The 22,801-nt window shown below is 37.7% G+C and overlaps 1 long non-coding RNA gene across 2 annotated transcripts; it reads right to left on the bottom strand.

The window, feature by feature from the left end:
- Positions 4,064–8,827, bottom strand: LOC110396603. 2 transcript variants are annotated; one of them, XR_002437099.1, is made up of 4 exons: positions 8,767–8,827; positions 7,704–7,831; positions 6,486–6,554; positions 4,064–5,416 (listed from the first exon to the last, which is right to left on the bottom strand). It is a non-coding gene; the product is annotated as an uncharacterized LOC110396603 (long non-coding RNA). The 2 variants fall into 2 exon arrangements; XR_002437098.1 differs by lacking the exon at positions 8,767–8,827 and having other exon boundaries at positions 7,704–7,974.

The following is a 22,801-nucleotide window of genomic DNA, read 5'->3' as shown; positions in this document are numbered from 1 at the left end:
TCTGCTCCATTTCGAGATTAACATCAATATACTATTGTAGGACAAATCTTTAAGTTGATCGCTGCCTTCAGGCTCAGCTTAGCCTTCAAATTATGTAGATATTTCCTAGTCAAAGCCTATCTTTAGTTCCCTGATAAAAGCTGAAGCTAACAGTTGTGATGCCTAATCTGTCCTTTTTATCCAGATGTGAATAACAACAACAAAAATACCCCAGGCCCTGAGGAAATGAAATTTCAGTCATACACTTGTTTACCTTGACATAGCTTTGTCATTTTTGCTTCCTTCACATAAACATGTTTTGTCTGCTTGACAGGAAACAGTTAACTGAAACATGGAGCCCTCTCCCAGCGCTTTTCAGATGAGCAAATCCCAGACCAAAGTCCATATGGTATTCACTCATAAACACAGACACACGACAGGAAAAATGCATTTTAAATCCGTGCGCTGTGTGTCTTGGAAGAAGTTTGTCAAACAATTATGAAAAAAATTCAGCTTCCTCATAGCACCCAGGCACTGGATCAGTTCTCATCTGCCTTCAAAGAAAGCATTTGAATAGGTCCCCTTTTTACAGAATAGTGTTTATAATGTAATTTTATTTCTCTTTTGGGATCTATTTCTTTGCCAATGTTACTTTTAAATAGGATGATTAATATTTAAAGTCACTTAATTATCACATGTTAACCCACTTCCAGAGCTGGTTACAGCTATCCTTTGATGTAGAAAGTAACTGAACTCACCACTGCAGCTTTCTCATAAAATGAAGATGTCAGAAATATGAAAAGGATTTTTTTTTTCTTCTCTCTTCTCCTTTTTTGGATGCATGGCTTAAATTCTTCAGCAATGCTAAATTCAATGTCCAAGCACCTATTTTTGAAATATATCTTTTTTTCAGCAAGGTGTCAGCTATGTTAAACTCTTGAATCAGTCATGCTAGGAATTTCCCTATGCATGCAACAATATTGTGCAGAGACTGCCTGCCATTTGCCAAGCTAAACTTCCAGTTGTTTGCAGTAGTCACTTTACATAATACTTCCCACTACTAATGTTAAAAAGTCACTGTGCAAACAGGTACACTTTTCTTCATTTCACACCTAGCTTCCAAAAGCATTAGTGTATAAGTGAGAGGGTGTCAAATGGAAAGAAAGACTTGTTAGGGGAAAGAAGGCTTTATAAATCCCCTGCAGATGTATCAGCAGAATCATTCCAGCTCTTTGCCTCTCCGGGAATGACTTGATTGAAATCCAAGTGGTTTACTTTAGAATATGACCTTAAAAACTGATTTCCCTGCGATGAAATTTTGATCCCTGGGCCTGCTCATCACACCAGCAGTGGCTATGGAGTGCTGTTCCCACATTTGGCTGATTCTACATTCTGGTGGAGGACTAGGAAATGTTTTTGTGAAGTAGGTTCCCCAACACCACTGTATCACAAAATCTATATGAGATAGGATGGGCAGATGTGGATTAAAAGGTGTTCAAATTGTCTGCAATCTAAAAAAGCCAATTAACTTAATGGGCAGGGCTAACTACAGTTTCCTGAAATTCTCTCTATTCTTCCATTCACATGTCTACAAAGGAAGAGGTGCAACATGACTCTAGCACAAAGTGCTTTAATCTCTGGGAATGGGGATGAGTGCTAAATTATGCAACTAGAACTTAGTCCACAATACAAATAACATCCAGCAGTACAAACAGAAGTCCATGTCTAAGTATGGCAGGGCAGAAGGTGTGTATGGCAGGATAGGCATATAAATGTTTATTCCAGACAATGCTGCAGTACTTCTTACTGAACAGATTAATCATTCTCAAATTAGTCATGTATAAAAGAGTTTTTTCTGCAGATGATAGCAATATAAGTTTGATTAATCAGGAAATTTGTATTGTTCTATTTATTTAGGTGCTACAGGTTATTTGACTAGTGGCATATTTGTCTGTGTTATTCTGAACTCACCTCAGAAACCATTTGCACTGACTGAATGAAAGTATAGCTAAGAAATTCAGAAGCAAGTGAATGTAATTTATATTATAACAAAAAAAAAAAAACCTTTTATTGCAATAGCAATGATAAGAAGTCATTCCTGTAAAGATTTACCCACTAAATATATTATTCTGTTGCATCATTTTCATAATGAATTTTACAAATTAAATGTTCTCTAGAACAACTCATTAGGCAGTTATCATCTTCAATGACTGCATGTTTTCCTCCTTTCATGTATAAGTAGTTCAGAAAAAGGGTAGAGAGTGATAATGTTCTTATCTGTGGATTATAACTTGACTGACACCTGTCAAAAAATGAAGAGGTGGGAGGAAAATAAGATTCTGTCAAATAAAATGTTCCCCCCCAAAAAAGAAACAGAGCCTGATTTAACTCCTTTGTTCCCCTTTCTGTCATCCTTTCTGTAAATCAGGAATTGTATTTTTTTTAAATGCTGTCCTTTGGGTCTCACGACAGCTAGAAACGAAATCTGTGCAACACCTGACACTTTTTAATACAAATATAAAGCAACACTGCAATTTATGTATCTTCAGCATTTCTTGAATTTGGTCTGCTAAGCATATGCACATGGCTAAGTTGCACCTACATGAAAAAAAAATACAGAGAAACAGATGTATTGTGCCCCCTTTCTTGCAGACTGACTTTTGACATTGTCAATAAGCAGATCCTGTTTTGCTGATGGCTGAGCTGAAATTGCTTCATACCTTGCTTCAGTGAAAAAGGATTGTGTTAGCTAATACCTGCCTCCTGTACTCTTCAAAGCAGCGGTACCATGAAATGATAAATCAAGTATGAAGGCATATAACGCTTGTTTAAAGGCATCTGTAAAACTAGCATCAAGTACAAAATTGCATGGCTGCATAGCACAAAGCATTAGACTACTAGAAACTCACTCTGCCACTTCACATTTGTTTAGACAACTCTGAATAGGTAATTTTGTCCTAGCAGACCTGATGTTGCCTCAGGTGTTGACTGTCTGTACTGCTCCAGCTTTATGCTGGATCAGAAATCTGCTCTCCTGTAGCCAGCATGAACCAGACTAAAAGCAAAAAGCCAGCATGCACATCACATTCTCCCGCTAATGGTACAGAGTTGGGATCACATGCCCATGACTGATCTGGATTAAATCTACACAATCTAGTGAACTGTATTAATGAACATATATCATTCAATGAGTTTATGTGACTGAAAGACATTATAGCACTCTCACAGGGGCAGCTTAGCAGATCTTATTGGGCAAGGAGATGTGAGGAACAGATAGAAAGTTCTGATGGATAGATAACAAGCTGTTTTCTCATTTTTCTCTACCTGAAATGCCTAAAAATCCATCTGCTTCTTTGTATTTTGTGAAATTTGGTGTGCTTGATAAGGCAAGGCTCTGATTCATGAGTTACAGTTCATGGTTTTGCATAACGGGGAAGAATCCCACCACAACCCAGCAGTCTCTCCTTTTCCTATGTGTCCCCACTCACCGCAGCATGAACACAGACCTCCATATGCAATAACAGTACATGTATTAATTGGTCATTCTTAAAGGATACTACAAGATCAGCTAAGCTGGATCTGTAGTCAGAGGGAGGTACATGGAATTAGTGTGATTAATAGGTATGGAAAGTTTCAGAGCTTTTTATTGTTGTGTTTGTCTGCTTGAGCTTGTGAATCATAGCTCATAGAGATTCAGATACATGTTTGTTTCAAGCAGGGGCTTCCAACATGACCTCCTGAATATACCAAATCAAGGTTGGAAAGATCCTTCTTAAATGGCAACAATTTTTTTTAAAAACCTTTCTATTTTTCTTTCTCGGTGTGTTCTACAGTATTTCAAATCCTAAACATGCATTCCAGTTAGCTCCAAATGTTAACTGCCCCTTTACAGATAGAGGAAAGCTCATGATGAAAAGTTAAATACTGTGGATAGATGATTAGTAAAGTCAAAATTTAAAGAATATGAGGTATAAATTGAGGTCAATAACTGAATTATCAATCTCTGATATCTTTTTTGGTGTTGACATGAGCTGGAGCAGAATATGTGGTGGAAACCTACCTCTATGCAGCAGTGTTCTATATCTTTTTTTTTGCCTTCTCTCATTTTTCAATTAGCCATGATTTACAGTTTTTTAAAACACATGAATAAATTGAAGAAAAACAAATGAACATTTGAAAACAGCAAGTCAGAAGGGATACAGTGAAGGCCATCTCTATGCATAATGGGGAAGATGGAAGCTGAAGAGTAGAAAAAATGTTAAAGCTAACTAGCTAGTCCAGGAACATGTCAAGGCAAAGAAGCGGCTCTGGTTTATGCAGCGGACAGAGTCCTTGTCAAGTGGGTGTAATATGGGTGTTGGGCTTAGTATGAAACACATGTAAGCATGCAGCTGCTTGTGAAGTAATGTTTATAGCAAACAGGACAACAAGAAGCAAATTTTTATATACAGTGACCGAATTGAATGAGAATGGAGCCAAAGAGGAAGCAAAATTAACATCAGTACAAGGTATAAGCTGTCAGGATGGGAAATGTGAAGGTACAAATACAGAGTGAAATGTCCCCTTTCTCAGAGTGTTAAGCTATTATAACCAGAACAGTACAGAAAAAGCTTGGGTGACAGAGAATGTCTCTATTTCTTACTAACCCTGGAAGCCATTGCACCGTTCAAACGCAATAAAGGCGCAATCAGAAATTTTTCTCCACATCACCACATACAAAAAAAAGATATGATCACTTCATTCTTTACAAGCACTCTCAAGCATGAACAAAATTAGCAGCATAACCACTCACAACAGTAGAAAGAAGAGGAAAGCCAAAGCTTCAACTGAACAACTCTGTATATACAAAATGTCCATCAGTACAAACATAGAAGTTCAAGTACATTCTCTGCCTTCTCTATTTAGTGAGTTACATACAATTACAACATACATATCTTCACTCTGCCTGCAAACTACACTAAACAGATGGTCCTTGTACCAACCCAAATTTTGAACCTGAAGATTAATCCACAGAAAGAATCTGAAGCACCACAGCTCAGTGTTGTCTAATGTTGTTCTTAGAAAGGAGTAACTACAGAGGCAGACACAGAATTATCCACAACCAAAATAAAGAAGCAGTGCTCAAAGGACTACAAAGCTTTCCTGCTGAAGTTTGCTTTTTCCTCATTCTTCTTGACTGTCCTTTTGTTCCTAGCACAGGATGTCCTTCCATATGCTCAGCATTCAACTAGCAGATCACACTCATCTTCACCTTGCTGCTGGCAGTCTTGATGCCAAAAAGATACATCACAGATTTACATTGAGGCTTGCTGAAGAGACGTGCAGTTCATTGCTTCAAAATGCATGTCTATTTTCACCAAAACATCAGATGTGATTTATCCAGAGAGAACTCATTCATGACCAGAGCATCAGTAATTTGCCACAGCTCACCTGCTCTCTGCAGATACAGAGAAGAGAGGTGTCACAGCCAGGGTGCCTGCATATGCTTTACTGACACTGCCAGGGGGCAAGCACTCAAGGTTATAGTTATAATGGGATTCTTCCTTTGTTTTTCAGTGAATGCCAGATTGAGCCCACAGGTATTTTCAAATTTAAGGGAATAATTTTTTACCTGTTGTCAGATTATTTTCACAGAGAGAAATCACACTGATTTGTTTCAGATGTTAGTTTAAAATTGAAGCATATTAAGATAAAAAAAAGTAAGAGAATATTGAGAATATTAGAGACTGAAAGAAAGCTGAGGCATTAACTGAGGTATATTTAGACTTTAAGCTCTCCAGGACAGTGACTGTCTGCTGCTGAGTACTGTACAAAGCTAAACATATTGCTATCTCTAAACAAGCACAATAACATCTCTATCACTGAATCCTCTCACATTAGATAAAAGGAGAAAATACTGATATAAATAAATAGAAAGACAGAAATTATTTACTCAGAGAGTAAAATGAGTTATGCAAAAAGATTCCCTTGCCAGAATCTGGAGTAAACTGGCAGTTTGTCACAGGTACTTTCTGCAGACCAGAGTAAGCTTCCAGGAAACAACTGCCAAAGTGTAATGGCTGACAATAATAATTCCAAAAAACGAAGATTTTCTAATGTTTCTGACTCACATCAAGCTACGTTAAATTGAATCAACTAGAGAATTCTTCACTGTAAAGAACTGTCAGTTGAAATTTATTTTAAAACATCAAAGAATTCCAACTTGAGAAATGAAAAGTCACACCTTTGTATTCCAGGACATAACAATTATAAAAACTGGGCAGCATGGAAGACAGTACAATTATGCACCATAATCTTCTACTCATTTACATTAAAATTCCATTTCTCTATTACCATACAAAAATATAAATAACTTCAAAAGATGTAATCATACCCTTGGTGTTTTCTAAGATAATAATAGTGCATTCAATAGTAGTTTAAAACACTAGGCATTGCAAAACCCAAATTGGATAACAGAATGTATTGTTCAAACTAAGAAAACAAAGGAAGTTAATCAAGGTCCTTACTTGACTACAGCTGTCTTCAGACATAAGCCTTGAGAGGTATTTCTTAACCAGTGATTAATGAATAGACACCTGAAAAAAAAAAAAAAAAAAAGACTGCCAAATTGGAACTCATTTGCTTAAACAGGGCAAGAACAACTATTTAAAAAAAAAAAAAAAGCTATCACTGCATAATTTATGCAGAACAGCCAGTTCTACAAGAGAATAAAGCTGCTTTCCATTTTTGACTCTGCAGACAAAGTAAAGATATAAGTATATAAGCATTGAAGAAAAATCATTCAAGTCTACCATACAATAAACATTGAAATGATCCAAGTTCTAATTGAATCTGAAATATATATATTTACAATTTGTGTTATGGATTTTCTTCAAAACAATTGAAAACTAATAGTTGTCATGAAAAGTATAGTAAAGGAAAAATCAACACTTGAAGCACAGGATTCACAGGAGATATATGGAGCTCATCAGACAATAGAAATATTCCCTGAAGTAGTTTGGAAGATATTAAAAGTAATTCAGAGAGCTTGCTAGTTTTAACACCACACGTGGAGAATAAAGATAATATTCAATTTCTGCAATTTAATCTATCTCTGTAAGAAGAACCATCATCCTATTGAGATCACTTCAAGGATTCAGAGGTTTACCGTGGGGAGTAAAATAGGAGAAGTTAGTGATTTCTCTGGCATTACATATGTGTAAATTCACAAATTAATTTCTATCAGACAGATACATCAGGGAAGTCCCTTAGATGCAAAACCTATGTCTTTGCTGACACTGAACAACACAAAGATAAACTGTCAGCTGGAGAGTGCTTTGAAGGCTGAGAGGGCTTGTACATGGTAGCAGGGGGTATAGGCTCTCCAGATGGCTATGAATTGTTTGGAGCTCACTTTTTGGTGAGAGAGAGCAAGTAACTTTACAGTAGTACTGAGCATGGGTAAACAATTACTGTTGATCACAGACAATCCTATTTCAGATAGAAGAAATCTAAATTTTGTTTGCTAGCAGGAGTTGGTAGAAATAAAATAAAATAATAAGCAAAACTAAAAAAGGTCCCTTAGAAGCCAAGAGAAAAATTGAAGCAGCCTGTGTTGCTGCAGTTGCCTCTTCTGGCAATCAACAACCTCTTGTGTGTAACTAACAGCACTAATAAAAAGGATCTAGCAAAGCTGTTTGTGAAAGAAGAAAAGTGATGTTGCTGACAACACAACAAATATTTACCTGAAATGCTTCACGGGATCTAATTCTTTAGATCTCAGTCTATTAGCTAGAGTTAATTCTTCGGAGGTTCCAGTTTGCATGGCTTCTCCTCTCAAATTCTTGTGTGCACATCCCTCAGAGTGGATACACTAAAAGCCAGGTAAGCAAATGACTCAGAAGCTGTAGGTTAGTGCAGCCAGGAGATGCCTCTCTGTTGTATGCTTGAGCCTTCACTTAGCAAAACGTCTGAAAAGTGATCGACACTTTAAAGCTTACCAGTGGAACAGGCCTGGGCCTGACAGAACTCGAGAAATCGGGTGACACAGAATGCTACAGTAATTATATACTAAATAAGAAGAGGTGAGGATAATTATCTAAAGAAATCTGAAGAAGTAAAATTGGTGTGATGGAGTAGAAATGAGCCATGAGAACTGGCAGTTGAAACAGATGACTACGAAACAGTCTCTTCATCACAAACTTCTCTGTTACTACATAAATCTTCACTTTAAGATATGTGTTGGTGAGTTGGAAGGTTAAAAGCAGCCAGGATAGAGAAAAATGATTTATTATTCATGTTCTTTCCTCCCTTCAACTTAAGTTGAGATGCAACTGAACAGTTAATTTGCATTGCTGTCTAGGCAAGAAAACCAACAAAAACAATTAACATGAGATTTTTTAAAATTCTTTCATTTAGTATTTGATCATCTGCTAAAGTAAACAGCCTTTGCCAGAAGAACCAGTTACAGTTTTGCTAAGGATGTCACAGTTTGTTTTTTTTCTGAGTTAGCTTTGCATGCTGTGAAATTTCTTCCAGAGATTTGATTAAACTTAGCAGTAATAAAACATATGCATGAGTATTGTTGCCTTCAAAACTACAGAATTTTCCAAGTTCTTCCATGAAGCTCAAGGAGATTCCAGTTCAAGGCTCCTTCAGATATTTTGATCTGATGCAAATGCTGCCTAATGCTAGAAAAGATGGTCCTATTTACACCCCCAGTTGCCTATTACCACCATCATGGTACCAGATCTCATGTTTGTAGGGTGAGTCAGATCGCCGTACAGCTGCACAAATCCTTATGCCTACCCAAAGGAAGACAAAGAATATCCAGTTGAGGGTGGCAGGCCATACTTGTGTCAGATTAAAGTGACTAGTAACGCAGGCTAAATAAATGCACAGGATATTGCTCTCAGCCTGCAAGCAGAAATCACAAACAATAGAAGACTTCAGCTGAGAGCACTGAGTGACCTTTCAAGCTAGCATGGTGGCAATAAAGTGTTTTGAAATGTGACCATCTGTTTTTGAATAGATAACTGGAAATTGAATTTATCACTCCCAAACTCCTTGACTTATTAAGCACCAAGTAAGTGATTACTTACCCCTTCTAAAACCATAAAGCATATATCTCACAATACAACAATGTCCCTTGCTTTTTGCCTGTAGCTAGGCACAGCCACTGATAGCAAAAGAATGCCCCAGCTGCTACCTGCATTCCTGAACATCTAACACAGCCAACCAGGAGGTTCAGCAGATCAAAAGACTCTCTAGAGCCTTCCCTCACCTTTCCTTTTCTTTTCTTAAATCTTTTCTTAAATTTTTGACTCACAGCTGGATATGAAGGTCCCTAATGATCCAAGCTGAGATATCTGGTATTGTATTTAAGTTATTAATTAGAGCTATTGATTTTTTGTAATGCTGAAGTCCTACAAATCCAATTCATATTATTATCATTTCTGTTTATGAGACCATTAAATGAAGATTTCAACATGCATACTTCTTCTTTTTTCTGTTTTTTTGTTTGTTTCTTTGTTCATTTTTCGACTACAAAATAGCTATGCCACATATCCAATGGACCAATTGCAAACAACTATGCATTACCATGGATCTAAAAATAAATTGAAGCTAAAGGAAAACTGTACAAAAGGCAAGAAAAATTAAAGGGAATCACAGCCCAAATGAAAGAGAAAAGTTAGGAAAGGGCAAGAATTCTGCCAGAATGAAACCAACAGGATTTCTGCCATGTGATTCAAAACTGAATTTTATATGTAAGTGTTAAACTTTCCAGAGAATCTTAAAATGTACAGCTCAAACATTTGCTGTAGCTATTATCTTCATGTGGAAAAGGCAGATTTTCATGTATCCTCAAAACCACTTCTTTTGAACACTTATCATCTTTGCAGTTTTGCCTAACACTAACAGAAGGTGTTATAATGAAAGTAACTAAAATACAAACTTCTATTGATTTGTTTTTACTTAGTTCCACAGAGTGCCCTTTGACAAATCACATAGTGTCTTCTGATATTATTGCTGATATTTATCATGGAAATAAGTGCATAATACTGGTCAAAATAAAGTCAGTTTGTCAGTATCTGAAGTCCACACTAATTTACTTCCAGTGCTTATCATGTTAGATTTGTTAGTATTCTTTCTGCTGCTGACAGCAAATATTTAAGTGATGCCTGGTTATGAGATGGAGGATTCCTTAGCAGGCAGAATGCTGCTCTGAGAAAGCAAATGGGTCTTGAGAGGCAAATCGGAATACGCTGAGGAAATATCTGAGCAGTACAAATCCAGAACAGACAGAAAATTTGCAAGTTGTGTCCACCTCCATCTGAGTGATGGAGGAGTCAGAAGCAGAGCACTCTTCAGTTTCTCCCCCACCCCCGAAGCATTCCATCAGGGGAGGATAAAGAGCTCTTGGATACAGAAGATCTGATAAAGAGGAAATGTGTCTCAGACTTGAAAGGAGACAGTTCAGGCCCAAGGAACTGGTTTTCTATTTTGATTCCTTCTGCCATCTGAAATAGCTATTCCCACTAATTCTCTTCAAATTCCTTTTGGGAGTCATCTGCTCAGTGGCTCTGAGCCTCTTCGACTGCCTAAAAAAGTGCATATTCCATTCCCTGAACTTCACAGTTTTCCAGTACTCAATCATTCTCCTGAAACTTGGCCATTGTTTCCATCTTCACCCCTGCCCTTCAACACCTACAGATGCTTCCTGTAAAGCTGAGCAATTTTGTTGTACCATTCAGGCATGTGTAGATAAAGTGGCTTTGAAGAATTTAATGATATGTTTGCATGAATGATGATATGTAAAAATAAAGTGTTTTATTGTGTGACCAGCCCAATCTGATCTAGTCACTTCACTTGTTATCTCTTGAGGTAACAAAGTGATAGTTATTCAAAAATATGTATACACAAACCTACATGTAATTGTGTATACTTCTGTGTGTACATGTGTAAGTTGCAAATTACTGCATCTGAATAACATCCTGGTGACTTCTGATGAATCAGAGAGAGAACCCAAAATATTGTTCCTCTACTGATGTCCTTTTCCTTGGGAAAAAGAAGATTATAAAGACTATGGATAATTGATAATTATGACTTTATTGCCATCATTACTACCACAGCTATAGATTTGCCTAAAATGAGTGTTGAAATTTGAAATTGGGAGGTAAACATGAATAAAGTTTGGAAAATGTCATAATTCTTTTCAGCATTCCTTTATATTTTTCTGGGCTTGTACGTTGATCTTAGCTCTCTGTTCATATGAATTTACCAGAGAATGATGCAAGTATGGTGAATAGCTGTGTAGAGTTGATGACATTTTAGAAACATCCCGAATAACCATTTATTTTCCCATGTGCAATATTTAACAACAGCTTCTTAATACGAAGTATTGACTGTTCTGTCAGCTTCAGGAATGTCTCCAACAAACAGAAGAACCATTGTTAAAACACAGTCGAGTGAAAGAATGAAGAAAACTGAACCCTTAGACTGCCCTCATTGCAAAAGGAGGTTGCAGGGCTTGCATTTTTATTTAAAAAAAAAAAAAAAAAAAAAAAAAAACACCTCAATTCAGCAATGGTTTTTCACTTTTATAGATTATAGTTTTCCTTACCATATTTTACTATAAAAGTAATATCGAGCAAGTCTGCATTTCATCAAACCAATAATTTTAGGACTCTTAGTACTCTTAACTATCTAATGCAAACAGAAAGCTTATGAAGTAAGAACAAATTTGAACTGGAAAGAAAAAGGAAAGCACGTTTCTGATGGTACATCAAAGTGATAGGGAGATGAGTTTCTTAGTCAATAAAGCAGCCATTGTATTATAAAGGCTCTCGTGCTGGGGTTAAGTAAGTTTATGGAATGCAAAATTCTCTACCAGCTGACACAGGGAAGGTTTGTATCTAATAATTCCCTGCCATCAGTGATACGATATTATTATGAATACACCCACAGCACCTGCACAAGCTCTAGCACAGCAGGATACACTCTCACAGTGACCTTTTCATAATACTACACTGTATTTACAGCCATTAACCACATTAATGTTGTTATGCAGCTGCTACACTGCTATCTTGTGTGGGTGGCTCTCAAATGCTGTTTTTTTTAAGGGTCCTTGAAATCACAACAGGATAAATCTTGTACAGGGAGAAAGTTTAACCACATTCTTTGGGCAAAAGGAAAGTCTTTCCTATTGCGTATCCCTTGAACTCGCTGTTCCCCGTCCTTCTCGCTTAGCCCTAGCTGACCCATAATGAGTACAAAAAGTGAAATCTTTGGTTTTCAGAACATTTCTTATTGCAGTGGGAAGGGTTTTCAGCTCCTTTCCACATTACCTGGTTTCATCCTTGCCACAAGAAGAGGAGATGCTTTAGCCCGGCATTGAGCAAACAGACACACTGAGTCAAGCTGAAGATGCGGTTTTTATTCTGTGTGAACAGCCTGTGTGGCCAACAGGAATGTTACACCTGAAAAAACATCTGTGGCACCACCACTCCACAGATCTGAAATGGAGGCAGGCCCATGACTCCTTCACAATAACAGGAAACACTGTCGTCAACAGAGAGTGAGCTGTGCCGAAGCAATCCTATCTATACATGCTCAACAGGGAATGTAAAGCACATTCCCTTGTAAAGTTTATTTGGACAGCAAAGGGTGTGGGAGGTCTGCGCTAGACTCTCATGAGAAACAAGGTGTTTTCAAAGACCTCCCTTAAATGCTGAAATTCTCCTTGTTGCTTTCCAAACGCTTGGGTAAAAGAGACTAAAAAAAGAAGCGACAACATAGTGTAGTTTGTTCAGCATCACATCCCTGCTTGTTATGAAGCTGTGCTGGCCCAGCATAGCAGTGGAAAGATTGTGCCCCTTTTCATATCAATAGAGCTTTTCTTACGTATTACCTTCTTCCCCCACCCAGCCACCCCAGCACTCTGGCCATGCACATCATAGCGCAGTGAGTGTGCAATAGCCCAGCCCCTCCACACCCTCTCTTCCAGCTTGCCCCAAAAGAGGTTGCAACAAGCTGTCCCCCAGCTCAAGCATGCAGGGACCCCCAAGTTCCCACACTGGTTGCACATGTACCCAGAAAACTGTCATTTTCAGCAACTCTTTTGTATCTCCATTTGGCCACAAGAATCACAATAGGTGTCTTTTCACAGGAAACATATTTTGAGGTATTCAAGATCATGGGAAGATCAAATAAAGATATAACAGCTAAATATTGACTGCATCAATCTCTCTCTTCAATCTCTGTCCTTGCTCTCACGTTCCTTAATCTTGTAAAAGGACAAAAAGAAACCATTAAAATATCTCTTCACAGGGCTTAAACATATTTTATTTTGGGTAGTCCTTCAATTTTTTTTTCCTTAAGAGATTTTGTTCAATTACATGTCACTAGAAAATATGAATGGAAATTTATTCTGTGGCTTTTTATAAAGGAAGTATTCTGACTTGCCTTTGTGAGTGTTTGGGTGTTGACATGCAGAGGAAAGTTACCAGTGTGACTTGCTTAATGTTTAATGTTGTTTAACAGAGCTGCTGTGGACAGTTGTGGAAGCACCTAACTATGTATACAGCATACATATGACACCAATATTTGGAGTAAACTTTTATACAGGAGTTTTAGTGGGACCATTATTATTATTTCTTCCCATAAGATAATAATGAAATGAAAGAGGATATAAGTTACTTTTCCCATAATCCTCGAAGTTCTATATCATTGTTTTGTCTACAAATCATTTTGGTAAATATAGCTTTTCAGTATTCTTGTGTACGCTATATCTCTAACTCCTGTGACCTTCATGGTGACAGTTTTTTTTCCATGAAGAACTTTCTTCTGATAGAGCAACCTCAGATATGTTATAAGACATAAGAATTAAAAAAGCCCAAACAAAAGTGAGCTCAGGAACTACAGGAGTGCACTTACTCTGTGGTTATACCTATTTCTTAGTGGGAATATACTGCTTGTTTCCAAAGCGTGAGGGGAGAGAAGGATGCTGGCAGTACCACATGCTGGCTGCAGATTTCTCCTTGCCATGGGAGTAAATATTTGAGCCAATAGGCTGTTTTTTTTTTTCACTTTAGGCTTACATACATACTTAAATGGACCTTCTTCTGAATATGAAAAAAGTTTGTCTTTCTGTATATCTGTGAAAATTGAATGTCATCATCTAGACAATTCCAGGCACTTTCTGTGAACCAGGGCTAACCAAGTACCTGAAAAATCTCTGCCTGCAGGCAGCAGGGTGGCAGTGCTTTTGTCATGCATCTGGACAGGGGATACATGGACACATTCAGGCCTTTTTTTGTGTTCACCCAGAGAGTGTTGAGGAGAGCTTACAGAGCACCACAGTTCATGCTGTGAAGTCCGCTTTTCAGACATCTAGAAATACTCATATATCAAAACAAGGTGCTTCAAGGCATTTTTTGGAGTTAAAAACATCAGAATTTGTTGTTCAGTAGTCTACATACTATTGAGAACTAGACAATTCAAAGGTATTGATTTTTCATTTCTTTTTAAGTTCTCCCAGGCTCTTCTTGACCTCCTAATGCTGAGTGGGATAATACAGGGATCACTGAAATTGCATCTGGATAATTCAGAGGTTCCCAAGTCGGCTGGTCATCTTGGGCATGAATGGCATTCTAATCACCTGAGTGCGTATCTCAGCTCTGTCTGGTTTACCTCCAAGTGTCGGCATACACTTACAAACATAAAATGAACTTTATTATGAGCCCACACACTGGGAATAAATAAGAAAGTCACTTTTAAAAAAGTGTTTAGAGTAACTTGTTGACAGTCAACAGTCACCCCAGTTTCTGAGTTGATTCAGTGTTGGATAGGTAAGAAATACTAGCTAGAAGATAGTGAAAAGGCCAAATGGGCTATTCTTTTTGTGTGCTAGCCAGAGGTCATATGACTGAATGTGTAATTTCTGTTGGTCATCCCCAGCCTTTCTGAAAAAATATGCACTTACAGTTCAGCTGTGTCTCTAAAGTACCAGTTGTTCAGGTCAGCTTGAAATTACACTGATCATTGAGATAGCTCTATGCATGTAATAATTTTTAGGGTGCACTGAAGAGTAGTAAAAGCAGTAGATGCAGTATGCCTCTGCTATGCTGGGTGAGTCCCAAGAGTATAAACATTGGAACGCAAGGAAGGGAAAAGTCTGGGTGTTCTAATCCATCACAGTTTCCTGTGTTCAAAAGTGGAGCAGGTGTACAGCTGGGATACCACCAGGTGAGGGAAATGCAGAGCTTACGTTATGAGAAACGAGAAAGACCTCAAGGCTTACCTATTCGTATAAAACAGAAATCTGAGAGGAAGTTGTTCTTTGTGTTACATGGAAGACAAACAGCAGGCCCACAAACGAATAATTTAAAGAACCAGATGATGTCAACTCAAGGCCAAATGGATACAATTTAATTCTGAATAAAATTAGTCTAGAAATTAGATTTTAAAAAAACAAGATCTTAAGTCACAATTGTGAACCCACGTGGCTCTTTCCTACCTGGTGATCATCACATCCTTTCCAACTATATTTTTCCATTATCTACCACAGTCTCTCACCTCCAGCCACATTCACCAAAACTGAACAGCAGTTTGCTAACTGAACTAAAATTGTGCTTCCAATTGGGAAAATTGTAGTTTTGCTTAGCTCAAAATAGTTCACGTCAATATTTCTGAACCATTTTTTTCCCTTCTGTTAAATATTTAAATAATTGCTGCCATTTGAAACAAAGCAAATGCCAAAATTATAACCTCATCTGTGTGTGGGGGTAGTGGAGAGTCTTTTTCTCCTTAGAATAGCTATGATCCTGATCAGATTTGTATGCTGTAACGTTTCACAAAGTGTGCTTCCCCTTTAAAATGCTGCAGGGCATAACAGGAGATGCACACCTTACAGCTTCTGGGAATTAAAAGCCAGGGATGGGGTGGTTTAGTGCTGGAGGTCACAGCTGAACTTCACAGCGCAGTAATAAATACTTTCATAGCCTAGCTGCCTTGGCTGTTCCATTTCATATCAACTGTACAAAATGCATTTCAAATTAAACATAGAAAGAGCTGTTAACAAGTCAGGGGATTTCCAGATATTAATTCTGTTTGGATTTTACCGTTCAATAATGAGGAATGATTTGTACTTTTATTGTAATTCCCAGCTGACTGTATCTGAAATGCTTAGTACAGAAGTAAGTTTAGCTTTTCTATAATAACTTCCTAGAGCTAGCAAAATATGGGCATTATTCCCATGCCTACTTATGCATATTTCCTGTTTGGCAGCAACAGAATATTTTAACCTGTCTTAGTTGCTAAGATGTCTCAAATGAATTCATCTTATTTAATGATGTATTCATTTCCTCCATTTGACTCATCCCTGTGGTTGGTGCATATCCATCACAGACTGTTAATATCTAGGCAGATAAACCACAAGACAGGAAGACTCTCTAGTGTTTAGAATCTTACCCGTACTTCTTGGATTTGGGAAATCATACTAGAAATCTCACAAAAAAAGATTTTAAGTGAAATATTCTGTGCTTCCAACTTCTGAATAATAAAGAAAACTGTCTAAAAGACATTCTATGATTACTATCCATTTTGTTCTAGTTGTAGTCATTGTTTTGCACATTTGACCTTCAGCTATTTAGCTCTTGGGGGTGCAGAAGCATGTAAAGAAAAATAATCTTCATAATGTTTAATTTTTATGCCACTTTGTGTCATTTTCTAACATGCATTTTCTTTAGTGTTTGGGAATTCCATGTAAAATATAATTTTTTTAAAATCTAAATAGGCAAATTCTGTGGAACTTATGTGTGCATATAGAAAGTTTTTATCTATATTGAATTTTCCACTTTAAGAGTTGTGATTTATACTAGCAGATCATTACTGATATGGTCATTTGTTTCAGAACGTGCACACCTTTTTTCCATTTTAGTGTTGTCCTCCTGATTGTACTGACCCAAAGAAAATGTGAACATTCATACTGGTGTGCTAGAGTGTTTTCTAAGCAAAAGAGCTCTTCATTCCAAATGGTTAAACAGTATACCAAATTGTGTGAACACTGTTTTCCATTCCATATTATCCAGTCCTTCAGTTCTCCTCAAATAAAGTTAAAAAGTTGCTACGCTGTTCTCACAGCAGCCAACATCAAAGTTTCTGGGACAGAGTGGCAGTATCACACCCACTGCAGATTGGCAAGAATGCAAGTAGTTGAGGCCAACATTTCTCTGCCCCTTCAGTCTTTATCAGTTGTCTTTCAGTCAAACTGCCAGCTTTCTTTATATCCTACATACGCTAATCAGTGAATTAACAGGTTAACACTGTGATTTACAAGGCCTGAGTGCATCATATCAATTCATCATCATTGGCTGGAACATCTGAGCTAGACAGAGCAGCCCTTGCTCACAAAAGTACCCGTTAGCTGGGAAAGGGGGCCAAATGATTAAAGATTGCTCCTGGGAGTAAGCATTCTTTAGCATTTGCTGAATTTGACCCCAAGACCCATTAATAAAAAGTAGTTTGATTCCAGTGAACCTCTGGCTGGGTTTAGTGGGTTATTCATGTGCACATGAAATGAAATTCTGGCAGGAGGCTTTACTAGAGACACTTTGTGAACAGAACACAATCATTCCTGTGCATTTTCCAGGTTTTTGGAAGTGTCACAAAATATAGTAACTGAGAAGCATAGATGAATGCATGCATGCTTCGATAGATAAATAAAGTTAGATAAACCGATTGGCAAATCAATTACTATAAAGAAGAACAAATTAATTTCCCTGGATTTTTTTGTTTTGTTTTATTTGTATATTCAAAATGTGAAATGGGTCAATGAATCATCCTGTAATAGCAGAGAGGAAAGTAACATTTCTACTATTCAAGAATGACAAATACAGAAATCTTGAAATGCTACTTCTTTTCTGTTGCTTATATTTTCACAGACAGAAAGTATTGTGTGCTCATAACTAGAGAATGAGTTTTATTATGCTTTTTTTTTCCTATCACAATAAGGTTATGATCTAATTGTATATACCAGGAAATACACTAGCAAAGACAAACTTACCTGTTATGGCACGTATATAGTAGGATTGACCTGTGGGTATCATGCATTCTTTAGTTTCCATATTACGTTTCATAATCTAGTTTAATACAGTCAAACAATAAAGTAACTTTTGGATTCAAGACTTATTCTATAGCTACAGAATGGACAAGAGCAAAATCATGGATGTTATAGGAAAAAGATTAACCCAATCTTTGATCACATCCTTAAGAGTTAACTGTTAAAATACAAAGATCATTGTTACCTAATTGGGTTAAAAGTTGTACTTAGATCATTTTTTGTTTCTAAGTTTTCCTTTCAATATTTAATGTACTGCTCAAGCTTGGAGGAAAACTGTTGGGAATTTAGGAATCTACTGCATATACATTTTTTAAAAAAAGAGGGAAAGAGAATTGCACTGCTTAATAAAAACAACTTGGATACTCAATGTCACTCACATGTCTTTCGTTTTTGCACCACATAAACTGTTAACAAAGCTTTTTGGAGACACTGACAAAAATCCAAGGTTTAAAGCACCTGGTGTGTTGGGAGACAGTACTCTGGTACCATCTGTGCCTCTCTGGTTTCAGCCAACTTAGTCTCCTGCCCAGTTGCAGAGTGGAAAAGACAAGCTGCCAGGGAGCTTAGGCAGGCTGGGCAAGAGGCACCAAGAGTGGTAGTGCCAAGGTTTTCAGCTTCAGCAGTTCTGATGGACAGGTAATATCTTTAAATAACCTAAAAGTTAGCTCACACAAACACTTCCAATCTCAGAGTATGTTTTGTCTGTAAATGTACCTGTAGACAAAGAGACTGGACTGTCCACTGACTCGTAGTGCTAGTGGCATGGCACAGCTGACCTGCCCCGATTATATCCACCTCCACATCCCACTGGCTGCTGCCTAATCATGCCTGAGCACTGCCTGTGAAGAGTAATGTTCAATACTTATCAAAACTGCCCAAGATGTTGCTCACAATTAAACAGGACAACTAATCTAGTCTATGGCTTAATCCTGCACCTATACATGGCCAATAGCCAGTTTCATCCAGAGCACGGACAAAAAGATCTGAATATCTTGGTGAGATTAACTATCATTTTACTGATAGTAAAATTTGTCAAAGTGGTTCATGATTTACCCAAAATCTTGTGTGGTATTTCAGTGGCTATGTGAGGAGAATCTCTTCTCTCCATCAGCACTCTGAGCAAGCCATGTGATAAGTGTGCGTGCAACTGTTAAGTGTGTGGAGAGTCTTGAAATGTTGAACTAGAAATATGCTTCAATCTGATCAGTAAGTAAGTGTTTTCTGCAAAACTGACAATTTCTTTTACCCTTTTTCTAATGCCTACTCTTCCTTCCCATGACCTCCTCCTGTGATTTGGGATCCCTTGCTTTTTCTTTCCCAGTTGTGAACTGTTTCAAGTGAAATCTTGTCTACTTGGAAGCCATGGTGATTGCTTCTGCTTGTAAATTATGAAAATCCGGTAATGGCTTCCTTGTTCTCTGAGGAAATAAGGCTTTGGAGGTTATGAGCTACATTTTGCTTGAGCTTCAATACTGTTCAGTACTGTTAGGTTTAGGATCATGGCTAATTCTGGATGATTCAACAGATCAACTCTTCCCACAGCCATGAGAAAATTCTTCCACATTTTATAATTGTACAGGATATTTTAGAAAACTTACATAATGAGACACAGACAAGAATTCCTACCAATGCAGACATCCTTCAGGATAACTGAAGATGTCTCTCAAGACACAGAACATTTCTTATCCATGATAATAGGGACTAAAGTTTAGTATGAGGGTGACATGGGGCCCCAGATACTAGAAAATTATAAAATATCAGTGATGTAAAGGGGCATAGGTAGAAATTATGAACGTGCATAGGGATACTTAGACAGAGTAACTGAGATTCCTGTAGCTTTTTCTTCTGCCATTTACAGCAGAAAAATACCCTTCTGAAAGTGTATGTGTATTTGTGCATACATGCGGTTCATGGGAACAATAGAATAATGTTTTGAGAGATGCAATCACTGATAGAAAAATATTAAAGAGCAGGTAGAAACCCTCCACAGGGTTGCCCTGTAGGAACCAAGAAGAGTAACAGCTTTGTTTATATTCATGGGATGAGAAATTTACGATAATCATGCTAAGAAAGTGATTTAAAAAAAAAAAAAAAGGAGGGGAGAGGAGGCAGTTTTGCTCCTCTTACTGTGTTGCTCTGTTTAAGGAAAACTCAAAAGGAGTTCCTCTCTGCTGAAGTAAACTCTGAAGACTCCCCGCTGAGCCTAAAGAGGGAGTTTTACAGTCCCATTCACTTTCCTTCTGCTTTCCCAGCATTGTGTCACCCTTTGCACTGTGTCACACATCCGCAGTGCAAGGCACAATAAAGCTGGAACAGTCAGATTGGAGACAAGAGGGAAGAATTAAATCGTTTCTCTCAAAAATGTGTGGCCTGGATTTGTACTGTTGCACATCCCTAGCTTGTCCCTGCTACCCAGATGCTGGGTGCTGCAAATGTTTGAAGATTGAACTTATTTTGTTTGAAAGCTCTTACATTTCAAATGAGAATATGGTATGGCAATTAACAGTTCTGAAAATGAATACATTCAGGGACACACGGCAGCCTAAACGAAAAGGGATCACAGACCAGGGGTAGAATGAGGCAATTTATGCTTCAAGTCTAATGGAATTTTTTCCATCTTTATGAATAATTTCAGTAGCTCTTTCCTGAGCCAAAGCTGCTAGCTCACATCAGTAAAAAATAACAGAAGATCAATAAATTAATATATATAAAGCAAACAAAGGAAATAGAAATGCTGGAATTAAAGGTACTTTTCTGTTTGGTTGGTTTGGGTGAGGAGAGGGTTGTGTCTGTGTGGTTCTTTTATTTTCAGATGAAAAAACTTCAAAGTACTCTCAGGAATATCATGTGACCAAAGAGAAAACTCCCTACATAATTTCTTAGTGTAAGTGAAAAAAAACACTTTAATTGAAAACAAGTCCAATCATAGATGATTTTCTGAATAATGCAAAAAACACGCTACCCTGGTTTGCTCTCTGGAGAGAAGGCATTGTAATATTTAGTTGAAAATTACTGAATATGTTTTTTAAAAAAAATTCATATCATTTCCCTTTTGTGATTTGCAGGTCAGCTAACATGGGATCTGCCTGAAATATATTTTTATTTAAACATAATTATAATTAAAAAGTTTTATAAAGCAAGATTTTTTTTAACAGAGAATCCTAGAGCAAAAAGTATCTTTTTTGAAAGCTCATATGTTTACTAAAATCTGGACATGTTTAAATGTAATTTTAATCTGGGCAATTTTGAAAAAATATTTCTTTAAAGAACAAAAAATATAATTTTAAAAGTTAAAATTTTAAGAAATTGAGCAAAAATATGACATCATGAAATTTTTAGAATAAATAATTTTTTTCCTCTCAATGTACTAATTTATTATCAGAATAGCTAGTAAGCATGATAGCTTGATAAAAGTATGCTATCTGAGGAATTTATGTTATCTTACAGACAGCTTATTGAAGAAAAGCTCTGCAAAGAATGAAACAATCTAAAGTTAAAATTAAAACTGTATAGAAAAATTGTTAAAGTGCGTAGGTCATTCCAAAAGTAATATCTCCCATTTACTTCCATGGAAACTGTAACTGATACAGTGAGCACAATAATACTACTTGATAGAGCAATATCACTACTTGATATCTGCTACAAAACATCATTTTTCAGCATAGTCACCATCATTAGCCATGCATTTTCATCAGCGATGAACAAGAGCATTCACACTGTACTTGTAAAAATCTGCTCCAGCGTAGGTGCTACTTTTTCTGTTGCCACACCACTCATCACCTCACTGTGCTCACATCCATTGTTTGGTCTCCATCAACATTCAGCAAGTGCCAGTGATGTCAGTGGGTGCCATTTTTTCCACATGGAGGAATTCAAAGACACACCTTTACTTCATATGCACTTCCACGTCAGATGCGATTTTGTCAGTCTGCCCCTCTGCTACTGTCCGTCACACAGCAAAAAAATGTAATTGAATACTGGCACATAATACGTATACATGCACATATGGACTGTTTGATGGACAAAGAACTGGCTGCAGGATCGGGTCCAGAGAGTGGTGGTCAATGGCACAATGTCTGGATGGAGACTGGTGATGAGTGGTGTCCCACAGGGGTTGGTGTTGGGGCCAATACTCTTTAATATCTTCATCAGTGACATCAACAGTGTGGTCGAGTGCACCCTCAGCAAGTTTGCTGATGACACCAAGCTGTGGGGTGCAATCAGCACACCAGAGGGACAGGATGGCACTCAGAGGGACCTAGACAGGCTTGAGCAGTGGGTCCAGGTGAACCTAACGAGGTTCAACAAATCCAAGTGCAAGGTCTTGCACCTGGGTTGAGGCAACCTCCATTACCAATACAAATGGAGGGATGAAAAAATTGAGAGCAGCCCTGCTGAAAAAGACCTGAGGGTAATGGTGGAAGGCAAGCTGGACATGAACCAGCAATGTGCCCTTGCAGCCCAGAAAACCAACCTTATCCTGAGCTGCATCAAAAGAAGTGTGGCCAGCAGGTCAAGGGAGGTGATCCTGCCCCTCTACTCTGTGCTGGTGAGGCCTCACCTGGAATAGTACATCCTGATGTGGAGTCCTCAGCACAGGAGAGACACAGACCTCTTGGAGTGCATCCAGAGGAGGGCCACATAAATGATCCAAGGGATGGAACACCTCTCCTACAAAGGCAGGCTGAGAGAGCTGGAGCTGTTCAGCCTGGAGAAGAGAAG

The sequence above is a fragment of the Numida meleagris genome, chromosome 3, assembly GCF_002078875.1.
Source record: "Numida meleagris isolate 19003 breed g44 Domestic line chromosome 3, NumMel1.0, whole genome shotgun sequence".
In the NCBI taxonomy this organism is placed as follows: domain Eukaryota; kingdom Metazoa; phylum Chordata; class Aves; order Galliformes; family Numididae; genus Numida; species Numida meleagris.
This window is presented reverse-complemented; position numbering and strand designations above follow the sequence as displayed.